Source organism: Carcharodon carcharias, chromosome 8 (assembly GCF_017639515.1).
Source record: "Carcharodon carcharias isolate sCarCar2 chromosome 8, sCarCar2.pri, whole genome shotgun sequence".
In the NCBI taxonomy this organism is placed as follows: domain Eukaryota; kingdom Metazoa; phylum Chordata; class Chondrichthyes; order Lamniformes; family Lamnidae; genus Carcharodon; species Carcharodon carcharias.
In genome coordinates this window covers 79,823,828-79,842,978 of record NC_054474.1, presented here as the reverse complement: position 1 = coordinate 79,842,978, position 19,151 = coordinate 79,823,828, and the positions used below count along the sequence as shown (strand labels likewise).

The 19,151-nt window shown below is 38.5% G+C and overlaps 2 pseudogenes; both read left to right on the top strand.

The window, feature by feature from the left end:
• Window positions 1–14,935: 14,935 nt before the first annotated feature.
• On the top strand, window positions 14,936–15,044 carry LOC121281708 (annotated as a pseudogene).
• A 2,297-nt stretch (window positions 15,045–17,341) lies between these two features.
• On the top strand, window positions 17,342–17,450 carry LOC121281707 (annotated as a pseudogene).
• The last annotated feature ends 1,701 nt before the right edge of the window (window positions 17,451–19,151 follow it).

The following is a 19,151-nucleotide window of genomic DNA, read 5'->3' as shown; positions in this document are numbered from 1 at the left end:
AGTTCAAATCTCACAATGGCAAGCTATGAAACAATGTAACTTCATCTGAAACAGATGGAAACAGGTTTGTGCTCGAAAGAGTTACAATACATGAAGCAGGCTTGGCCTAAGTAGCCAAGTGGTTATGGTACTGGGTTTATAACCCCAAGATCAAGAGTTCAAATCTCACAATGGCAAACTATGAAACAATGTAACTTCATCTGAAACAGATGGAAACAGGTTTACTCAAAAGAGTATCAAGAGTTCAAGTCTCACAATGGCAAACTATGAATCAAGAGTTCAAATCTCACAATGGCAAACTATGAAACAATGTAACTTCATCTGAAACAGATGGAAACAGGTTTACTCAAAAGAGTATCAAGAGTTCAAATCTCACAATGGCAAACTATGAAAAACTATGAACATAAATTTACTCAGCATCCAGTCACAAATTGCAATTCCTTTATCGCCAGTTTCGCTTGGCCTAAATAGCTAAGTGGTTATGGTACTGGGTTTGTAACCCCAAGATCAAGAGTTCAAATCTCACAATGGCAAACTATGAAACAATGTAACTTCATCTGAAACAGATGGAAACGTGTTTGTACTCGAAAGAGTTACACCTGTGGCTTGGCCTAAATAGCCAAGTGGTTATGGTACTGGGTTTGTAACCCCAAGATCAAGAGTTCAAATCTCACAATGGCAAACTATGAAACAATGTAACTTCATCTGAAACAGATGGAAACGGGTTTGTACTCGAAAGAGTTACAATACATGAAGGCTTGGCCTAAGTAGCCAAGTGGTTATGGTACTGGGTTTATAACCCCAAGATCAAGAGTTCAAATCTCACACTGGTAAACTATGAAACAATGTAACTTCATCTGAAACAGATAGAAACAGGTTTGTACTCAAAAGAGTTACAATACATGAAGGCTTGGCCTAAGTAGCCAAGTGGTTATGGTACTGGGTTTATAACCCCAAGATCAAGAGTTCAAATCTCACAATGGCAAACTATGAAACAATGTAACTTCATCTGAAACAGATGGAAACAGGTTTACTCAAAAGAGTATCAAGAGTTCAAGTCTCACAATGGCAAACTATGAATCAAGAGTTCAAATCTCACAATGGCAAACTATGAAACAATGTAACTTCATCTGAAACAGATGGAAACAGGTTTACTCAAAAGAGTATCAAGAGTTCAAATCTCACAATGGCAAACTATGAAAAACTATGAACATAAATTTACTCAGCATCCAGTCACAAATTGCAATTCCTTTATGGCTTGGCCTAAGTAGCCAAGTGGTTATGGTACTGGGTTTGTAACCCCAAGATCAAGAGTTCAAATCTCACAATGGCAAACTATGTAACTTCATCTGAAACAGATGGAAACGGGTTTGTACTCGAAAGAGTTACAATACATGAAAGCTTGGCCTAAGTAGCCAAGTGGTTATGGTACTGGGTTTGTAACCCCAAGATCAAGAGTTCAAATCTCACAATGGCAAACTATGAAAAACTATGAACATAAATTTACTCAGCATCCAGTCACAAATTGCAATTCCTTTATGGCTTGGCCTAAATAGCCAAGTGGTTATGGTACTGGGTTTGTAACCCCAAGATCAAGAGTTCAAATCTCACAATGGCAAACTATGTAACTTCATCTGAAACAGATGGAAACGGGTTTGTACTCGAAAGAGTTACAATACATGAAAGCTTGGCCTAAGTAGCCAAGTGGTTATGGTACTGGGTTTGTAACCCCAAGATCAAGAGTTCAAATCTCACAATGGCAAACTATGCAACAATGTAACTTCATCTGAAACAGATGGAAATGGGTTTGTACTCGAAAGAGGTACAATACATGAAGGCTTGGCCTAAATAGCCAAGTGGTTATGGTACTGGGTTTGCAACCCCAAGAAGCTTGGCCTAAATGGCCAAGTGGTTATGGTACTGGGTTTGTAACCCCAAGATCAAAAGTTCAAATCTCACAATGGCAAAACTATGAAACAATGTAACTTCATCTGAAACAGATGGAAACGGGTTTGTACTCGAAAGAGCTACAATACATGAAAGCTTGGCCTAAATAGCCAAGTGGTTATGGTACTGGGTTTATAACCCCAAGATCAAGAGTTCAAATCTCACAATGGCAAACTATGAAAAACTATGAACATAAATTTACTCAGCATCCAGTCACAAATTGCAATTCCTTTATGGCTTGGCCTAAATAGCCAAGTGGTTATGGTACTGGGTTTATAACCCCAAGATCAAGAGTTCAAATCTCACAATGGCAAACTATGAAAAACTATGAACATAAATTTACTCAGCATCCAGTCACAAATTGCAATTCCTTTATGGCTTGGCCTAAATAGCCAAGTGGTTATGGTACTGGGTTTGTAACCCCAAGATCAAGAGTTCAAATCTCACAATGGCAAACTATGAAACAATGTAATTTTAGCTGGGCCTAAATAGCCAAGTGGTTATGGTATTGGGTTTGTAACCCCCAGATCAAGTGTTCAAATCTCACAATGGCAAACTATGGAACAAAGTGACTTCATCTGAAACAGATGGAAACAGGTTTGTACTCGAAAGAGTATCAAGAGTTCAAATCTCACAATGGCAAACTATGAAACAATGTAACTTCATCTGAAACAGATGGAAACGGGTTTGTACTCGAAAGAGTTACAAAAAAAAGAAAGAGATGCTGTTTGCTTGGCCTAAATAGCCAAGTGGTTATGGTACTGGGTTTGTAACCCCAAAATCAAGAGTTCAAATCTCACAATGGCAAAACAATGAAATGGAAGAGACATTGAAAAAATTTAGCTTGGCCTAAATAGCCAAGTGGTTATGGTACTGGGTTTGTAACCCCAAGATCAAGAGTTCAAATCTCACAATGGCAAACTATGAAACAATATAACTTCATCTGAAACAGATGGAAAACGTGTTTGTACTCGAAAGAGTTACAATACATGAAGGCTTGGCCTAAGTAGCCAAGTGGTTATGGTACTGGGTTTATAACCCCAAGATCAAGAGTTCAAATCTCACAATGGCAAACTATGAAACAATGTAACTTCATCTGAAACAGATGGAAACAGGTTTGTGCTCGAAAGAGTTACAATACATGAAGCAGGCTTGGCCTAAGTAGCCAAGTGGTTATGGTACTGGGTTTATAACCCCAAGATCAAGAGTTCAAATCTCACAATGGCAAACTATGAAACAATGTAACTTCATCTGAAACAGATGGAAACAGGTTTACTCAAAAGAGTATCAAGAGTTCAAGTCTCACAATGGCAAACTATGAATCAAGAGTTCAAATCTCACAATGGCAAACTATGAAACAATGTAACTTCATCTGAAACAGATGGAAACAGGTTTACTCAAAAGAGTATCAAGAGTTCAAATCTCACAATGGCAAACTATGAAAAACTATGAACATAAATTTACTCAGCATCCAGTCACAAATTGCAATTCCTTTATCGCCAGTTTCGCTTGGCCTAAATAGCTAAGTGGTTATGGTACTGGGTTTGTAACCCCAAGATCAAGAGTTCAAATCTCACAATGGCAAACTATGAAACAATGTAACTTCATCTGAAACAGATGGAAACGTGTTTGTACTCGAAAGAGTTACACCTGTGGCTTGGCCTAAATAGCCAAGTGGTTATGGTACTGGGTTTGTAACCCCAAGATCAAGAGTTCAAATCTCACAATGGCAAACTATGAAACAATGTAATTTTGCTTGGCCTAAATAGCCAAGTGGTTATGGTACTGGGTTTGTAACCCCAAGATCAAGAGTTCAAATCTCACAATGGGAAACAATGTGACTTCATCTGAAACAGATGGGAACGGGTTTGTACTCGAAAGAGTTACAATACATGAAGGCTTGGCCTAAGTAGCCAAGTGGTTATGGTACTGGGTTTATAACCCCAAGATCAAGAGTTCAAATCTCACACTGGTAAACTATGAAACAATGTAACTTCATCTGAAACAGATGGAAACAGGTTTGTACTCGAAAGAGTTACAATACATGAAGCAGGCTTGGTCTAAGTAGCCAAGTGGTTATGGTACTGGGTTTATAACGCCAAGATCAAGAGTTCAAATCTCACAATGGCAAACTATGAAACAATGTAACTTCATCTGAAACAGATGGAAACAGGTTTACTCAAAAGAGTATCAAGAGTTCAAGTCTCACAATGGCAAACTATGAATCAAGAGTTCAAATCTCACAATGGCAAACTATGAAACAATGTAACTTCATCTGAAACAGATGGAAACAGGTTTACTCAAAAGAGTATCAAGAGTTCAAATCTCACAATGGCAAACTATGAAAAACTATGAACATAAATTTACTCAGCATCCAGTCACAAATTGCAATTCCTTTATGGCTTGGCCTAAATAGCCAAGTGGTTATGGTACTGGGTTTATAACCCCAAGATCAAGAGTTCAAATCTCACAATGGCAAACTATGAAAAACTATGAACATAAATTTACTCAGCATCCAGTCACAAATTGCAATTCCTTTATGGCTTGGCCTAAATAGCCAAGTGGTTATGGTACTGGGTTTGTAACCCCAAGATCAAGAGTTCAAATCTCACAATGGCAAACTATGTAACTTCATCTGAAACAGATGGAAACGGGTTTGTACTCGAAAGAGTTACAATACATGAAAGCTTGGCCTAAGTAGCCAAGTGGTTATGGTACTGGGTTTGTAACCCCAAGATCAAGAGTTCAAATCTCACAATGGCAAACTATGTAACTTCATCTGAAACAGATGGAATCGGGTTTGTACTCGAAAGAGTTACAATACATGAAAGCTTGGCCTAAGTAGCCAAGTGGTTATGGTACTGGGTTTGTAACCCCAAGATCAAGAGTTCAAATCTCACAATGGCAAAAATTGAAAAACTATGAACATAAATTTACTCAGCATCCAGTCACAAATTGCAATTCCTTTATGGCTTGGCCTAAATAGCCAAGTGGTTATGGTACTGGGTTTGTAACCCCAAGATCAAGAGTTCAAATCTCACAATGGCAAACTATGTAACTTCATCTGAAACAGATGGAAACGGGTTTGTACTTGAAAGAGTTACAATACATGAAAGCTTCGCCTATGTAGCCAAGTGGTTATGGTACTGGGTTTGTAACCCCAAGATCAAAAGTTCAAATCTCACAATGGCAAAACTATGAAACAATGTAACTTCATCTGAAACAGATGGAAACGGGTTTGTACTCGAAAGAGCTACAATACATGAAAGCTTGGCCTAAATAGCCAAGTGGTTATGGTACTGGGTTTATAACCCCAAGATCAAGAGTTCAAATCTCACAATGGCAAACTATGAAAAACTATGAACATAAATTTACTCAGCATCCAGTCACAAATTGCAATTCCTTTATGGCTTGGCCTAAATAGCCAAGTGGTTATGGTACTGTGTTTATAACCCCAAGATCAAGAGTTCAAATCTCACAATGGCAAACTATGAAAAACTATGAACATAAATTTACTCAGCATCCAGTCACAAATTGCAATTCCTTTATGGCTTGGCCTAAATAACCAAGTGGTTATGGTACTGGGTTTGTAACCCCAAGATCAAGAGTTCAAATCTCACAATGGCAAACTATGAAACAATGTAATTTTAGCTTGGCCTAAATAGCCAAGTGGTTATGGTATTGGGTTTGTAACCCCCAGATCAAGTGTTCAAATCTCACAATGGCAAACTATGGAACAAAGTGACTTCATCTGAAACAGATGGAAACAGGTTTGTACTCGAAAGAGTATCAAGAGTTCAAATCTCACAATGGCAAACTATGAAACAATGTAACTTCATCTGAAACAGATGGAAACGGGTTTGTACTCGAAAGAGTTACAAAAAAAAGAAAGAGATGCTGTTTGCTTGGCCTAAATAGCCAAGTGGTTATGGTACTGGGTTTGTAACCCCAAGATCAAGAGTTCAAATCTCACAATGGCAAACTATGTAACTTCATCTGAAACAGATGGAAACGGGTTTGTACTCGAAAGAGTTACAATACATGAAAGCTTGGCCTAAGTAGCCAAGTGGTTATGGTACTGGGTTTGTAACCCCAAGATCAAGAGTTCAAATCTCACAATGGCATACTATGAAACAATGTAACTTCATCTGAAACAGATGGAAATGGGTTTGTTCTCGAAAGAGGTACAACACATGAAGGCTTGGCCTAAATAGCCAAGTGGTTATGGTACTGGGTTTGCAACCCCAAGAAGCTTGGCCTAAATGGCCAAGTGGTTATGGTACTGGGTTTGTAACCCCAAGATCAAAAGTTCAAATCTCACAATGGCAAAACTATGAAACAATGTAACTTCATCTGAAACAGATGGAAATGGGTTTGTACTCGAAAGAGCTACAATACATGAAAGCTTGGCCTAAATAGCCAAGTGGTTATGGTACTGGGTTTATAACCCCAAGATCAAGAGTTCAAATCTCACAATGGCAAACTATGAAAAACTATGAACATAAATTTACTCAGCATCCAGTCACAAATTGCAATTCCTTTATGGCTTGGCCTAAATAGCCAAGTGGTTATGGTACTGGGTTTATAACCCCAAGATCAAGAGTTCAAATCTCACAATGGCAAACTATGAAAAACTATGAACATAAATTTACTCAGCATCCAGTCACAAATTGCAATTCCTTTATGGCTTGGCCTAAATAGCCAAGTGGTTATGGTACTGGGTTTGTAACCCCAAGATCAAGAGTTCAAATCTCACAATGGCAAACTATGTAACTTCATCTGAAACAGATGGAAACGGGTTTGTACTCGAAAGAGTTACAATACATGAAAGCTTGGCCTAAGTAGCCAAGTGGTTATGGTACTGGGTTTGTAACCCCAAGATCAAGAGTTCAAATCTCACAATGGCATACTATGAAACAATGTAACTTCATCTGAAACAGATGGAAATGGGTTTGTTCTCGAAAGAGGTACAACACATGAAGGCTTGGCCTAAATAGCCAAGTGGTTATGGTACTGGGTTTGCAACCCCAAGAAGCTTGGCCTAAATGGCCAAGTGGTTATGGTACTGGGTTTGTAACCCCAAGATCAAAAGTTCAAATCTCACAATGGCAAAACTATGAAACAATGTAACTTCATCTGAAACAGATGGAAATGGGTTTGTACTCGAAAGAGCTACAATACATGAAAGCTTGGCCTAAATAGCCAAGTGGTTATGGTACTGGGTTTATAACCCCAAGATCAAGAGTTCAAATCTCACAATGGCAAACTATGAAAAACTATGAACATAAATTTACTCAGCATCCAGTCACAAATTGCAATTCCTTTATGGCTTGGCCTAAATAGCCAAGTGGTTATGGTACTGGGTTTATAACCCCAAGATCAAGAGTTCAAATCTCACAATGGCAAACTATGAAAAACTATGAACATAAATTTACTCAGCATCCAGTCACAAATTGCAATTCCTTTATGGCTTGGCCTAAATAGCCAAGTGGTTATGGTACTGGGTTTGTAACCCCAAGATCAAGAGTTCAAATCTCACAATGGCAAACTATGAAACAATGTAATTTTAGCTTGGCCTAAATAGCCAAGTGGTTATGGTATTGGGTTTGTAACCCCCAGATCAAGTGTTCAAATCTCACAATGGCAAACTATGGAACAAAGTGACTTCATCTGAAACAGATAGAAACAGGTTTGTACTCGAAAGAGTATCAAGAGTTCAAATCTCACAATGGCAGACTATGAAACAATGTAACTTCATCTGAAACAGATGGAAATGGGTTTGTACTCGAAAGAGTTACAAAAAAAAGAAAGAGATGCTGTTTGCTTGGCCTAAATAGCCAAGTGGTTATGGTACTGGGTTTGTAACCCCAAAATCAAGAGTTCAAATCTCACAATGGCAAACTATGTAACTTCATCTGAAACAGATGGAAACGGGTTTGTACTCGAAAGAGTTACAATAAATGAAAGCTTGTCCTAAATAGCCAAGTGGTTATGGTACTGGGTTTATAACCCCAAGATCAAGAGTTCAAATCTCACAATGGCAAACTATGAAACAATGTAATTTTGCTTGGCCTAAATAGCCAAGTGGTTATGGTACTGGGTTTGTAAAAACAAGATCAAGAGTTCAAATTTCACAATGGCAAACTATGAAACAATGTAACTTCATCTGAAACAGATGGAAACGGGTTTGTACTCGAAAGAGATAAAAAAAAAAGAAAGAGATGCTGTTTGCTTGGCCTAAATAGCCAAGTGGTTATGGTACTGGGTTTGTAACCCCAAAATCAAGAGTTCAAATCTCACAATGGCAAAACAATGAAATGGAAGAGACATTGAAAAAATTTAGCTTGGCCTAAATAGCCAAGTGGTTATGGTACTGGGTTTGTAACCCCAAGATCAAGAGTTCAAATCTCACAATGGCAAACTATGAAACAATATAACTTCATCTGAAACAGATGGAAAGCGTGTTTGTACTCGAAAGAGTTACAATACATGAAGGCTTGGCCTAAGTAGCCAAGTGGTTATGGTACTGGGTTTATAACCCCAAAATCAAGAGTTCAAATCTCACAATGGCAAACTATGAAACAATGTAACTTCATCTGAAACAGATGGAAACAGGTTTACTCAAAAGAGTATCAAGAGTTCAAGTCTCACAATGGCAAACTATGAATCAAGAGTTCAAATCTCACAATGGCAAACTATGAAACAATGTAACTTCATCTGAAACAGATGGAAACAGGTTTACTCAAAAGAGTATCAAGAGTTCAAATCTCACAATGGCAAACTATGAAAAACCATGAACATAAATTTACTCAGCATCCAGTCACAAATTGCAATTCCTTTATGGCTTGGCCTAAATAGCCAAGTGGTTATGGTACTGGGTTTGTAACCCCAAGATCAAGAGTTCAAATCTCACAATGGCAAACTATGTAACTTCATCTGAAACAGATGGAAACGGGTTTGTAGTCGAAAGAGTTACAATACATGAAAGCTTGGCCTAAGTAGCCAAGTGGTTATGGTACTGGGTTTGTAACCCCAAGATCAAGAGTTCAAATCTCACAATGGCAAACTATGAAAAACTATGAACATAAATTTACTCAGCATCCAGTCACAAATTGCAATTCCTTTATGGCTTGGCCTAAATAGCCAAGTGGTTATGGTACTGGGTTTGTAACCCCAAGATCAAGAGTTCAAATCTCACAATGGCAAACTATGTAACTTCATCTGAAACAGATGGAAACGGGTTTGTACTCGAAAGAGTTACAATACATGAAAGCTTGGCCTAAGTAGCCAAGTGGTTATGGTACTGGGTTTGTAACCCCAAGATCAAGAGTTCAAATCTCACAATGGCAAACTATGAAACAATGTAACTTCATCTGAAACAGATGGAAATGGGTTTGTTCTCGAAAGAGGTACAATACATGAAGGCTTGGCCTAAATAGCCAAGTGGTTATGGTACTGGGTTTGCAACCCCAAGAAGCTTGGCCTAAATGGCCAAGTGGTTATGGTACTGGGTTTGTAACCCCAAGATCAAAAGTTCAAATCTCACAATGGCAAAACTATGAAACAATGTAACTTCATCTGAAACAGATGGAAATGGGTTTGTACTCGAAAGAGCTACAATACATGAAAGCTTGGCCTAAATAGCCAAGTGGTTATGGTACTGGGTTTATAACCCCAAGATCAAGAGATCAAATCTCACAATGGCAAACTATGAAAAACTATGAACATAAATTTACTCAGCATCCAGTCACAAATTGCAATTCCTTTATGGCTTGGCCTAAGTAGCCAAGTGGTTATGGTACTGGGTTTATAACCCCAAGATCAAGAGTTCAAATCTCACAATGGCAAACTATGTAACTTCATCTGAAACAGATGGAAACGGGTCTGTACTCGAAAGAGTTACAATACATGAAAGCTTGGCCTAAGTAGCCAAATGGTTATGGTACTGGGTTTGTAACCCCAAGATCAAGAGTTCAAATCTCACAATGGCAAACTATGAAAAACTATGAACATAAATTTACTCAGCATCCAGTCACAAATTGCAATTCCTTTATGGCTTGGCCTAAATAGCCAAGTGGTTATGGTACTGGGTTTGTAACCCCAAGATCAAGAGTTCAAATCTCACAATGGCAAACTATGTAACTTCATCTGAAACAGATGGAAACGGGTTTGTACTCGAAAGAGTTACAATACATGAAAGCTTGGCCTAAGTAGCCAAGTGGTTATGGTACTGGGTTTGTAACCCCAAGATCAAGAGTTCAAATCTCACAATGGCAAACTATGAAACAATGTAACTTCATCTGAAACAGATGGAAATGGGTTTGTACTCGAAAGAGGTACAATACATGAAGGCTTGGCCTAAATAGCCAAGTGGTTATGGTACTGGGTTTGCAACCCCAAGAAGCTTGGTCTAAATGGCCAAGTGGTTATGGTACTGGGTTTGTAACCCCAAGATCAAAAGTTCAAATCTCACAATGGCAAAACTATGAAACAATGTAACTTCATCTGAAACAGATGGAAACGGGTTTGTACTCGAAAGAGCTACAATACATGAAAGCTTGGCCTAAATAGCCAAGTGGTTATGGTACTGGGTTTATAACCCCAAGATCAAGAGTTCAAATCTCACAATGGCAAACTATGAAAAACTATGAACATAAATTTACTCAGCATCCAGTCACAAATTGCAATTCCTTTATGGCTTGGCCTAAATAGCCAAGTGGTTATGGTACTGGGTTTATAACCCCAAGATCAAGAGTTCAAATCTCACAATGGCAAACTATGAAAAACTATGAACATAAATTTACTCACCATAAAGTCACAAATTGCAATTCCTTTATGGCTTGGCCTAAATAGCCAAGTGGTTATGGTACTGGGTTTGTAACCCCAAGATCAAGAGTTCAAATCTCACAATGGCAAACTATGAAACAATGTAATTTTAGCTGGGCCTAAATAGCCAAGTGGTTATGGTATTGGGTTTGTAACCCCCAGATCAAGTGTTCAAATCTCACAATGGCAAACTATGGAACAAAGTGACTTCATCTGAAACAGATGGAAACAGGTTTGTACTCGAAAGAGTATCAAGAGTTCAAATCTCACAATGGCAAACTATGAAACAATGTAACTTCATCTGAAACAGATGGAAACGGGTTTGTACTCGAAAGAGTTACAAAAAAAAGAAAGAGATGCTGTTTGCTTGGCCTAAATAGCCAAGTGGTTATGGTACTGGGTTTGTAACCCCAAAATCAAGAGTTCAAATCTCACAATGGCAAAACAATGAAATGGAAGAGACATTGAAAAAATTTAGCTTGGCCTAAATAGCCAAGTGGTTATGGTACTGGGTTTGTAACCCCAAGATCAAGAGTTCAAATCTCACAATGGCAAACTATGAAACAATATAACTTCATCTGAAACAGATGGAAAACGTGTTTGTACTCGAAAGAGTTACAATACATGAAGGCTTGGCCTAAGTAGCCAAGTGGTTATGGTACTGGGTTTATAACCCCAAGATCAAGAGTTCAAATCTCACAATGGCAAACTATGAAACAATGTAACTTCATCTGAAACAGATGGAAACAGGTTTGTGCTCGAAAGAGTTACAATACATGAAGCAGGCTTGGCCTAAGTAGCCAAGTGGTTATGGTACTGGGTTTATAACCCCAAGATCAAGAGTTCAAATCTCACAATGGCAAACTATGAAACAATGTACCTTCATCTGAAACAGATGGCAACAGGTTTACTCAAAAGAGTATCAAGAGTTCAAGTCTCACAATGGCAAACTATGAATCAAGAGTTCAAATCTCACAATGGCAAACTATGAAACAATGTAACTTCATCTGAAACAGATGGAAACAGGTTTACTCAAAAGAGTATCAAGAGTTCAAATCTCACAATGGCAAACTATGAAAAACTATGAACATAAATTTACTCAGCATCCAGTCACAAATTGCAATTCCTTTATCGCCAGTTTCGCTTGGCCTAAATAGCTAAGTGGTTATGGTACTGGGTTTGTAACCCCAAGATCAAGAGTTCAAATCTCACAATGGCAAACTATGAAACAATGTAACTTCATCTGAAACAGATGGAAACGTGTTTGTACTCGAAAGAGTTACACCTGTGGCTTGGCCTAAATAGCCAAGTGGTTATGGTACTGGGTTTGTAACCCCAAGATCAAGAGTTCAAATCTCACAATGGGAAACAATGTGACTTCATCTGAAACAGATGGGAACGGGTTTGTACTCGAAAGAGTTACAATACATGAAGGCTTGGCCTAAGTAGCCAAGTGGTTATGGTACTGGGTTTATAACCCCAAGATCAAGAGTTCAAATCTCACACTGGTAAACTATGAAACAATGTACCTTCATCTGAAACAGATGGAAACAGGTTTGTACTCGAAAGAGTTACAATACATGAAGCAGGCTTGGCCTAAGTAGCCAAGTGGTTATGGTACTGGGTTTGTAACCCCAAGATCAAGAGTTCAAATCTCACAATGGCAAACTATGAAACAATGTAACTTCATCTGAAACAGATGGAAACAGGTTTACTCAAAAGAGTATCAAGAGTTCAAGTCTCACAATGGCAAACTATGAATCAAGAGTTCAAATCTCACAATGGCAAACTATGAAACAATGTAACTTCATCTGAAACAGATGAAAACAGGTTTACTCAAAAGAGTATCAAGAGTTCAAATCTCACAATGGCAAACTATGAAAAACTATGAACATAAATTTACTCAGCATCCAGTCACAAATTGCAATTCCTTTATGGCTTGGCCTAAATAGCCAAGTGGTTATGGTACTGGGTTTGTAACCCCAAGATCAAGAGTTCAAATCTCACAATGGCAAACTATGTAACTTCATCTGAAACAGATGGAAACGGGTTTGTACTCGAAAGAGTTACAATACATGAAAGCTTGGCCTAAGTAGCCAAGTGGTTATGGTACTGGGTTTGTAACCTCAAGATCAAGAGTTCAAATCTCACAATGGCAAACTATGAAAAACTATGAACATAAATTTACTCAGCATCCAGTCACAAATTGCAATTCCTTTATGGCTTGGCCTAAATAGCCAAGTGGTTATGGTACTGGGTTTGTAACCCCAAGATCAAGAGTTCAAATCTCACAATGGCAAACTATGTAACTTCATCTGAAACAGATGGAAACGGGTTTGTACTCGAAAGAGTTACAATACATGAAAGCTTGGCCTAAGTAGCCAAGTGGTTATGGTACTGGGTTTGTAACCCCAAGATCAAGAGTTCAAATCTCACAATGGCAAACCATGAAACAATGTAACTTCATCTGAAACAGATGGAAATGGGTTTGTTCTCGAAAGAGGTACAATACATGAAGGCTTGGCCTAAATAGCCAAGTGGTTATGGTACTGGGTTTGCAACCCCAAGAAGCTTGGCCTAAATGGCCAAGTGGTTATGGTACTGGGTTTGTAACCCCAAGATCAAAAGTTCAAATCTCACAATGGCAAAACTATGAAACAATGTAAGTTCATCTGAAACAGATGGAAATGGGTTTGTACTCGAAAGAGCTACAATACATGAAAGCTTGGCCTAAATAGCCAAGTGGTTATGGTACTAGGTTTATAACCCCAAGATCAAGAGTTCAAATCTCACAATGGCAAACTATGAAAAACTATGAACATAAATTTACTCAGCATCCAGTCACAAATTGCAATTCCTTTATGGCTTGGCCTAAATAGCCAAGTGGTTATGGCACTGGGTTTATAACCCCCAGATCAAGAGTTCAAATCTCACAATGGCAAACTATGAAAAACTATGAACATAAATTTACTCAGCATCCAGTCACAAATTGCAATTCCTTTATGGCTTGGCCTAAATAGCCAAGTGGTTATGGTGCTGGGTTTGTAACCCCAAGATCAAGAGTTCAAATCTCACAATGGCAAACTATGAAACAATGTAATTTTAGCTTGGCCTAAATAGCCAAGTGGTTATGGTATTGGGTTTGTAACCCCCAGATCAAGTGTTCAAATCTCACAATGGCAAACTATGGAACAAAGTGACTTCATCTGAAACAGATGGAAACAGGTTTGTACTCGAAAGAGTATCAAGAGTTCAAATCTCACAATGGCAAACTATGAAACAATGTAACTTCATCTGAAACAGATGGAAACAGGTTTGTACTTGAAAGAGTTACAAAAAAAAGAAAGAGATGCTGTTTGCTTGTCCTAAATAGCCAAGTGGTTATGGTACTGGGTTTGTAACCCCAAGATCAAGAGTTCAAATCTCACAATGGCAAACTATGTAACTTCATCTGAAACAGATGGAAACGGGTTTGTACTCGAAAGAGTTACAATACATGAAAGCTTGGCCTAAATAGCCAAGTGGTTATGGTACTGGGTTTATAACACCAAGATCAAGAGTTCAAATCTCACAATGGCAAACTATGAAAAACTATGAACATAAATTTACTCAGCATCCAGTCACAAATTGCAATTCCTTTATGGCTTGGCCTAAATAGCCAAGTGGTTATGGTACTGGGTTTGTAACCCCAAGATCAAGAGTTCAAGTCTCACAATGGCAAACTATGAAACAATGTAATTTTAGCTTGGCCTAAATAGCCAAGTGGTTATGGTATTGGGTTTGTAACCCTAAGATCAAGAGTTCAAATCTCACAATGGGAAACGATGAAGAATTTTGGGCTTGGCCTAAATAGCCAAGTGGTTATGGTACTGGGCTTGCAACCCCAAGCTCAAGAGTTCAAATCTCACAATGGCAAACTATGAAATAATGTAACTTCATCTGAAACAGATGGAAATGAGTTTGTACTCGAAAGAGCTACAATACATGAAGGCTTGGCCTAAGTAGCCAAGTGGTTATGGTGCTTGGCCTAAATAGCCAAGTGGTTATGGTACTGGGTTTGTAACCTCCAAGATCAAGAGTTCAAATCTCACAATGGCAAAACTATGAAACAATGTAACTTCATCTGAAACAGATGGAAACGTTTGTAAGGCAGGCAGCAATTGCCTACGGCCATACTAGTCTGAAAACGCCTGATCTCGGAAGCTAAGTAGACTCAGGCCTGGTTAGTACTTGGATGGGAGACTGCCTGGGAATACCAGGTGCAGTAGGCTTTGCTTGGCCTAAATAGCCAAGTGGTTATGGTACTGGGTTTGTAACCCAAAGATCAAGAGTTCAAATCTCACAATGGCAAACTATGAAACAACGTAACTTCATCAGAAACAGATGGAAACGGGTTTGTACTCGAAAGAGTTACAATACATGAAAGCTTGGCCTAAATAGCCAAGTGGTTATGGTACTGGGTTTATACCCCCAAGATCAAGAGTTCAAATCTCACAATGGCAAACTATGAAAAACTATGAACATAAATTTACTCAGCATCCAGTCACAAATTGCAATTCCTTTATGGCTTGGCCTAAATAGCCAAGTGGTTATGGTACTGGGTTTGTAACCCCAAGATCAAAAGTTCAAATCTCACAATGGCAAATTATAGCTTGGCCTAAATAGCCAAGTGGTTATGGTAATGGGTTTGTAACCCTAAGATCAAGAGTTCAAATCTCACAATGGCAAAACAACGAAATGGAAGAGACATTGAACAAATTTTAGGCTTGGCCTAAATGGCCAAGTGGTTATGGTACTGGGTTTGTAACCCTAAAATCAAGAGTTCAAATCTCACAGTGGTAAACTATGAAACAATGTAACTTCATCTGAAACAGATCAAGAGTTCAAATCTCACAATGGCCAACTATGGAACAATGTGACTTCATCTGAAACAGATGGAAACAGGTTTGTACTCGAAAGAGTTCAAATCCCAATTTGGCTTGGCCTAAATAGCCAAGTGGTTATGGTACTGGGTTTATAACCCTAAGATCAAAAGTTCAAATCTCACAATGGCAAACTATGAAACAATGTAACTTCATCTGAAACAGATGGAAACGGGTTTGTACTCGAAAGAGTTACAATACATGAAAGCTTGGCCTAAATAGCCAAGTGGTTATGGTACTGGGTTTATAACCCCAAGATCAAGAGTTCAAATCTCACAATGGCAAACTATGAAAAACTATGAACATAAATTTACTCAGCATCCAGTCACAAATTGCAATTCCTTTATGGCTTGGCCTAAATAGCCAAGTGGTTATGGCACTGGGTTTATAACCCCCAGATCAAGAGTTCAAATCTCACAATGGCAAACTATGAAAAACTATGAACATAAATTTACTCAGCATCCAGTCACAAATTGCAATTCCTTTATGGCTTGGCCTAAATAGCCAAGTGGTTATGGTGCTGGGTTTGTAACCCCAAGATCAAGAGTTCAAATCTCACAATGGCAAACTATGAAACAATGTAATTTTAGCTTGGCCTAAATAGCCAAGTGGTTATGGTATTGGGTTTGTAACCCCCAGATCAAGTGTTCAAATCTCACAATGGCAAACTATGGAACAAAGTGACTTCATCTGAAACAGATGGAAACAGGTTTGTACTCGAAAGAGTATCAAGAGTTCAAATCTCACAATGGCAAACTATGAAACAATGTAACTTCATCTGAAACAGATGGAAACAGGTTTGTACTTGAAAGAGTTACAAAAAAAAGAAAGAGATGCTGTTTGCTTGTCCTAAATAGCCAAGTGGTTATGGTACTGGGTTTGTAACCCCAAGATCAAGAGTTCAAATCTCACAATGGCAAACTATGTAACTTCATCTGAAACAGATGGAAACGGGTTTGTACTCGAAAGAGTTACAATACATGAAAGCTTGGCCTAAATAGCCAAGTGGTTATGGTACTGGGTTTATAACACCAAGATCAAGAGTTCAAATCTCACAATGGCAAACTATGAAAAACTATGAACATAAATTTACTCAGCATCCAGTCACAAATTGCAATTCCTTTATGGCTTGGCCTAAATAGCCAAGTGGTTATGGTACTGGGTTTGTAACCCCAAGATCAAGAGTTCAAGTCTCACAATGGCAAACTATGAAACAATGTAATTTTAGCTTGGCCTAAATAGCCAAGTGGTTATGGTATTGGGTTTGTAACCCTAAGATCAAGAGTTCAAATCTCACAATGGGAAACGATGAAGAATTTTGGGCTTGGCCTAAATAGCCAAGTGGTTATGGTACTGGGCTTGCAACCCCAAGCTCAAGAGTTCAAATCTCACAATGGCAAACTATGAAATAATGTAACTTCATCTGAAACAGATGGAAATGAGTTTGTACTCGAAAGAGCTACAATACATGAAGGCTTGGCCTAAGTAGCCAAGTGGTTATGGTGCTTGGCCTAAATAGCCAAGTGGTTATGGTACTGGGTTTGTAACCTCCAAGATCAAGAGTTCAAATCTCACAATGGCAAAACTATGAAACAATGTAACTTCATCTGAAACAGATGGAAACGTTTGTAAGGCAGGCAGCAATTGCCTACGGCCATACTAGTCTGAAAACGCCTGATCTCGGAAGCTAAGTAGACTCAGGCCTGGTTAGTACTTGGATGGGAGACTGCCTGGGAATACCAGGTGCAGTAGGCTTTGCTTGGCCTAAATAGCCAAGTGGTTATGGTACTGGGTTTGTAACCCAAAGATCAAGAGTTCAAATCTCACAATGGCAAACTATGAAACAACGTAACTTCATCAGAAACAGATGGAAACGGGTTTGTACTCGAAAGAGTTACAATACATGAAAGCTTGGCCTAAATAGCCAAGTGGTTATGGTACTGGGTTTATACCCCCAAGATCAAGAGTTCAAATCTCACAATGGCAAACTATGAAAAACTATGAACATAAATTTACTCAGCATCCAGTCACAAATTGCAATTCCTTTATGGCTTGGCCTAAATAGCCAAGTGGTTATGGTACTGGGTTTGTAACCCCAAGATCAAAAGTTCAAATCTCACAATGGCAAATTATAGCTTGGCCTAAATAGCCAAGTGGTTATGGTAATGGGTTTGTAACCCTAAGATCAAGAGTTCAAATCTCACAATGGCAAAACAACGAAATGGAAGAGACATTGAACAAATTTTAGGCTTGGCCTAAATGGCCAAGTGGTTATGGTACTGGGTTTGTAACCCTAAAATCAAGAGTTCAAATCTCACAGTGGTAAACTATGAAACAATGTAACTTCATCTGAAACAGATCAAGAGTTCAAATCTCACAATGGCCAACTATGGAACAATGTGACTTCATCTGAAACAGATGGAAACAGGTTTGTACTCGAAAGAGTTCAAATCCCAATTTGGCTTGGCCTAAATAGCCAAGTGGTTATGGTACTGGGTTTATAACCCTAAGATCAAAAGTTCAAATCTCACAATGGCAAACTATGAAACAATGTAACTTCATCTGAAACAGATGGAAACGGGTTTGTACTCGAAAGAGTTACAATACATGAAAGCTTGGCCTAAATAGCCAAGTGGTTATGGTACTGGGTTTATAACCCCAAGATCAAGAGTTCAAATCTCACAATGGCAAACTATGAAAAACTAAGAACATAAATTTACTCAGCATCCAGTCACAAATTGCAATTCCTTTATGGCTTGGCCTAAATAGCCAAGTGATTATGGTACTGGGTTTGTAACCCCAAGATCAAAAGTTCAAATCTCACAATGGCAAATTATAGCTTGGCCTAAATAGCCAAGTGGTTATGGTACTGGGTTTATAACCCTAAGATCAAAAGTTCAAATCTCACAATGGCAAACTATGAAACAATGTAACTTCATCTGAAACAGATGGAAACGGGTTTGTACTCGAAAGAGTTACAATACATGAAGGCTTGGCCTAAATAGCCAAGTGGTTATGGTACTGGGTTTGTAACCCCAAGATCAAGAGTTCAAATCTCACAATGGCAAACTATGGACCTTCATCTGAAACAGATGGAAACGGGTTTGTACTCGAAAGAGTTACAATACATGAAGGCTTGGCCTCAGTTGCCAAGTGGTTATGGTACTGGGTTTGTAACCCCAAGATCAAGAGTTCAAATCTCACAATGGCAAACTATGAAATAATGTAACTTCATCTGAATAAGAACAGATGGAAACATGTTTACTTGAAAGAGTTACAATACATGAAGGCTTGGCCTAAATAGCCAAGTGGTTATGGTACTGGGTTTGTAACCCCAAGATCAAGAGTTCAAATCTCACAATGGCAAACTATGAAACAATGTGATTTTAGCTTGGCCTAAATAGCCTAGTGGTTATGGTATTGGGTTTGTAACCCTAAGATCAAGAGTTCAAATCT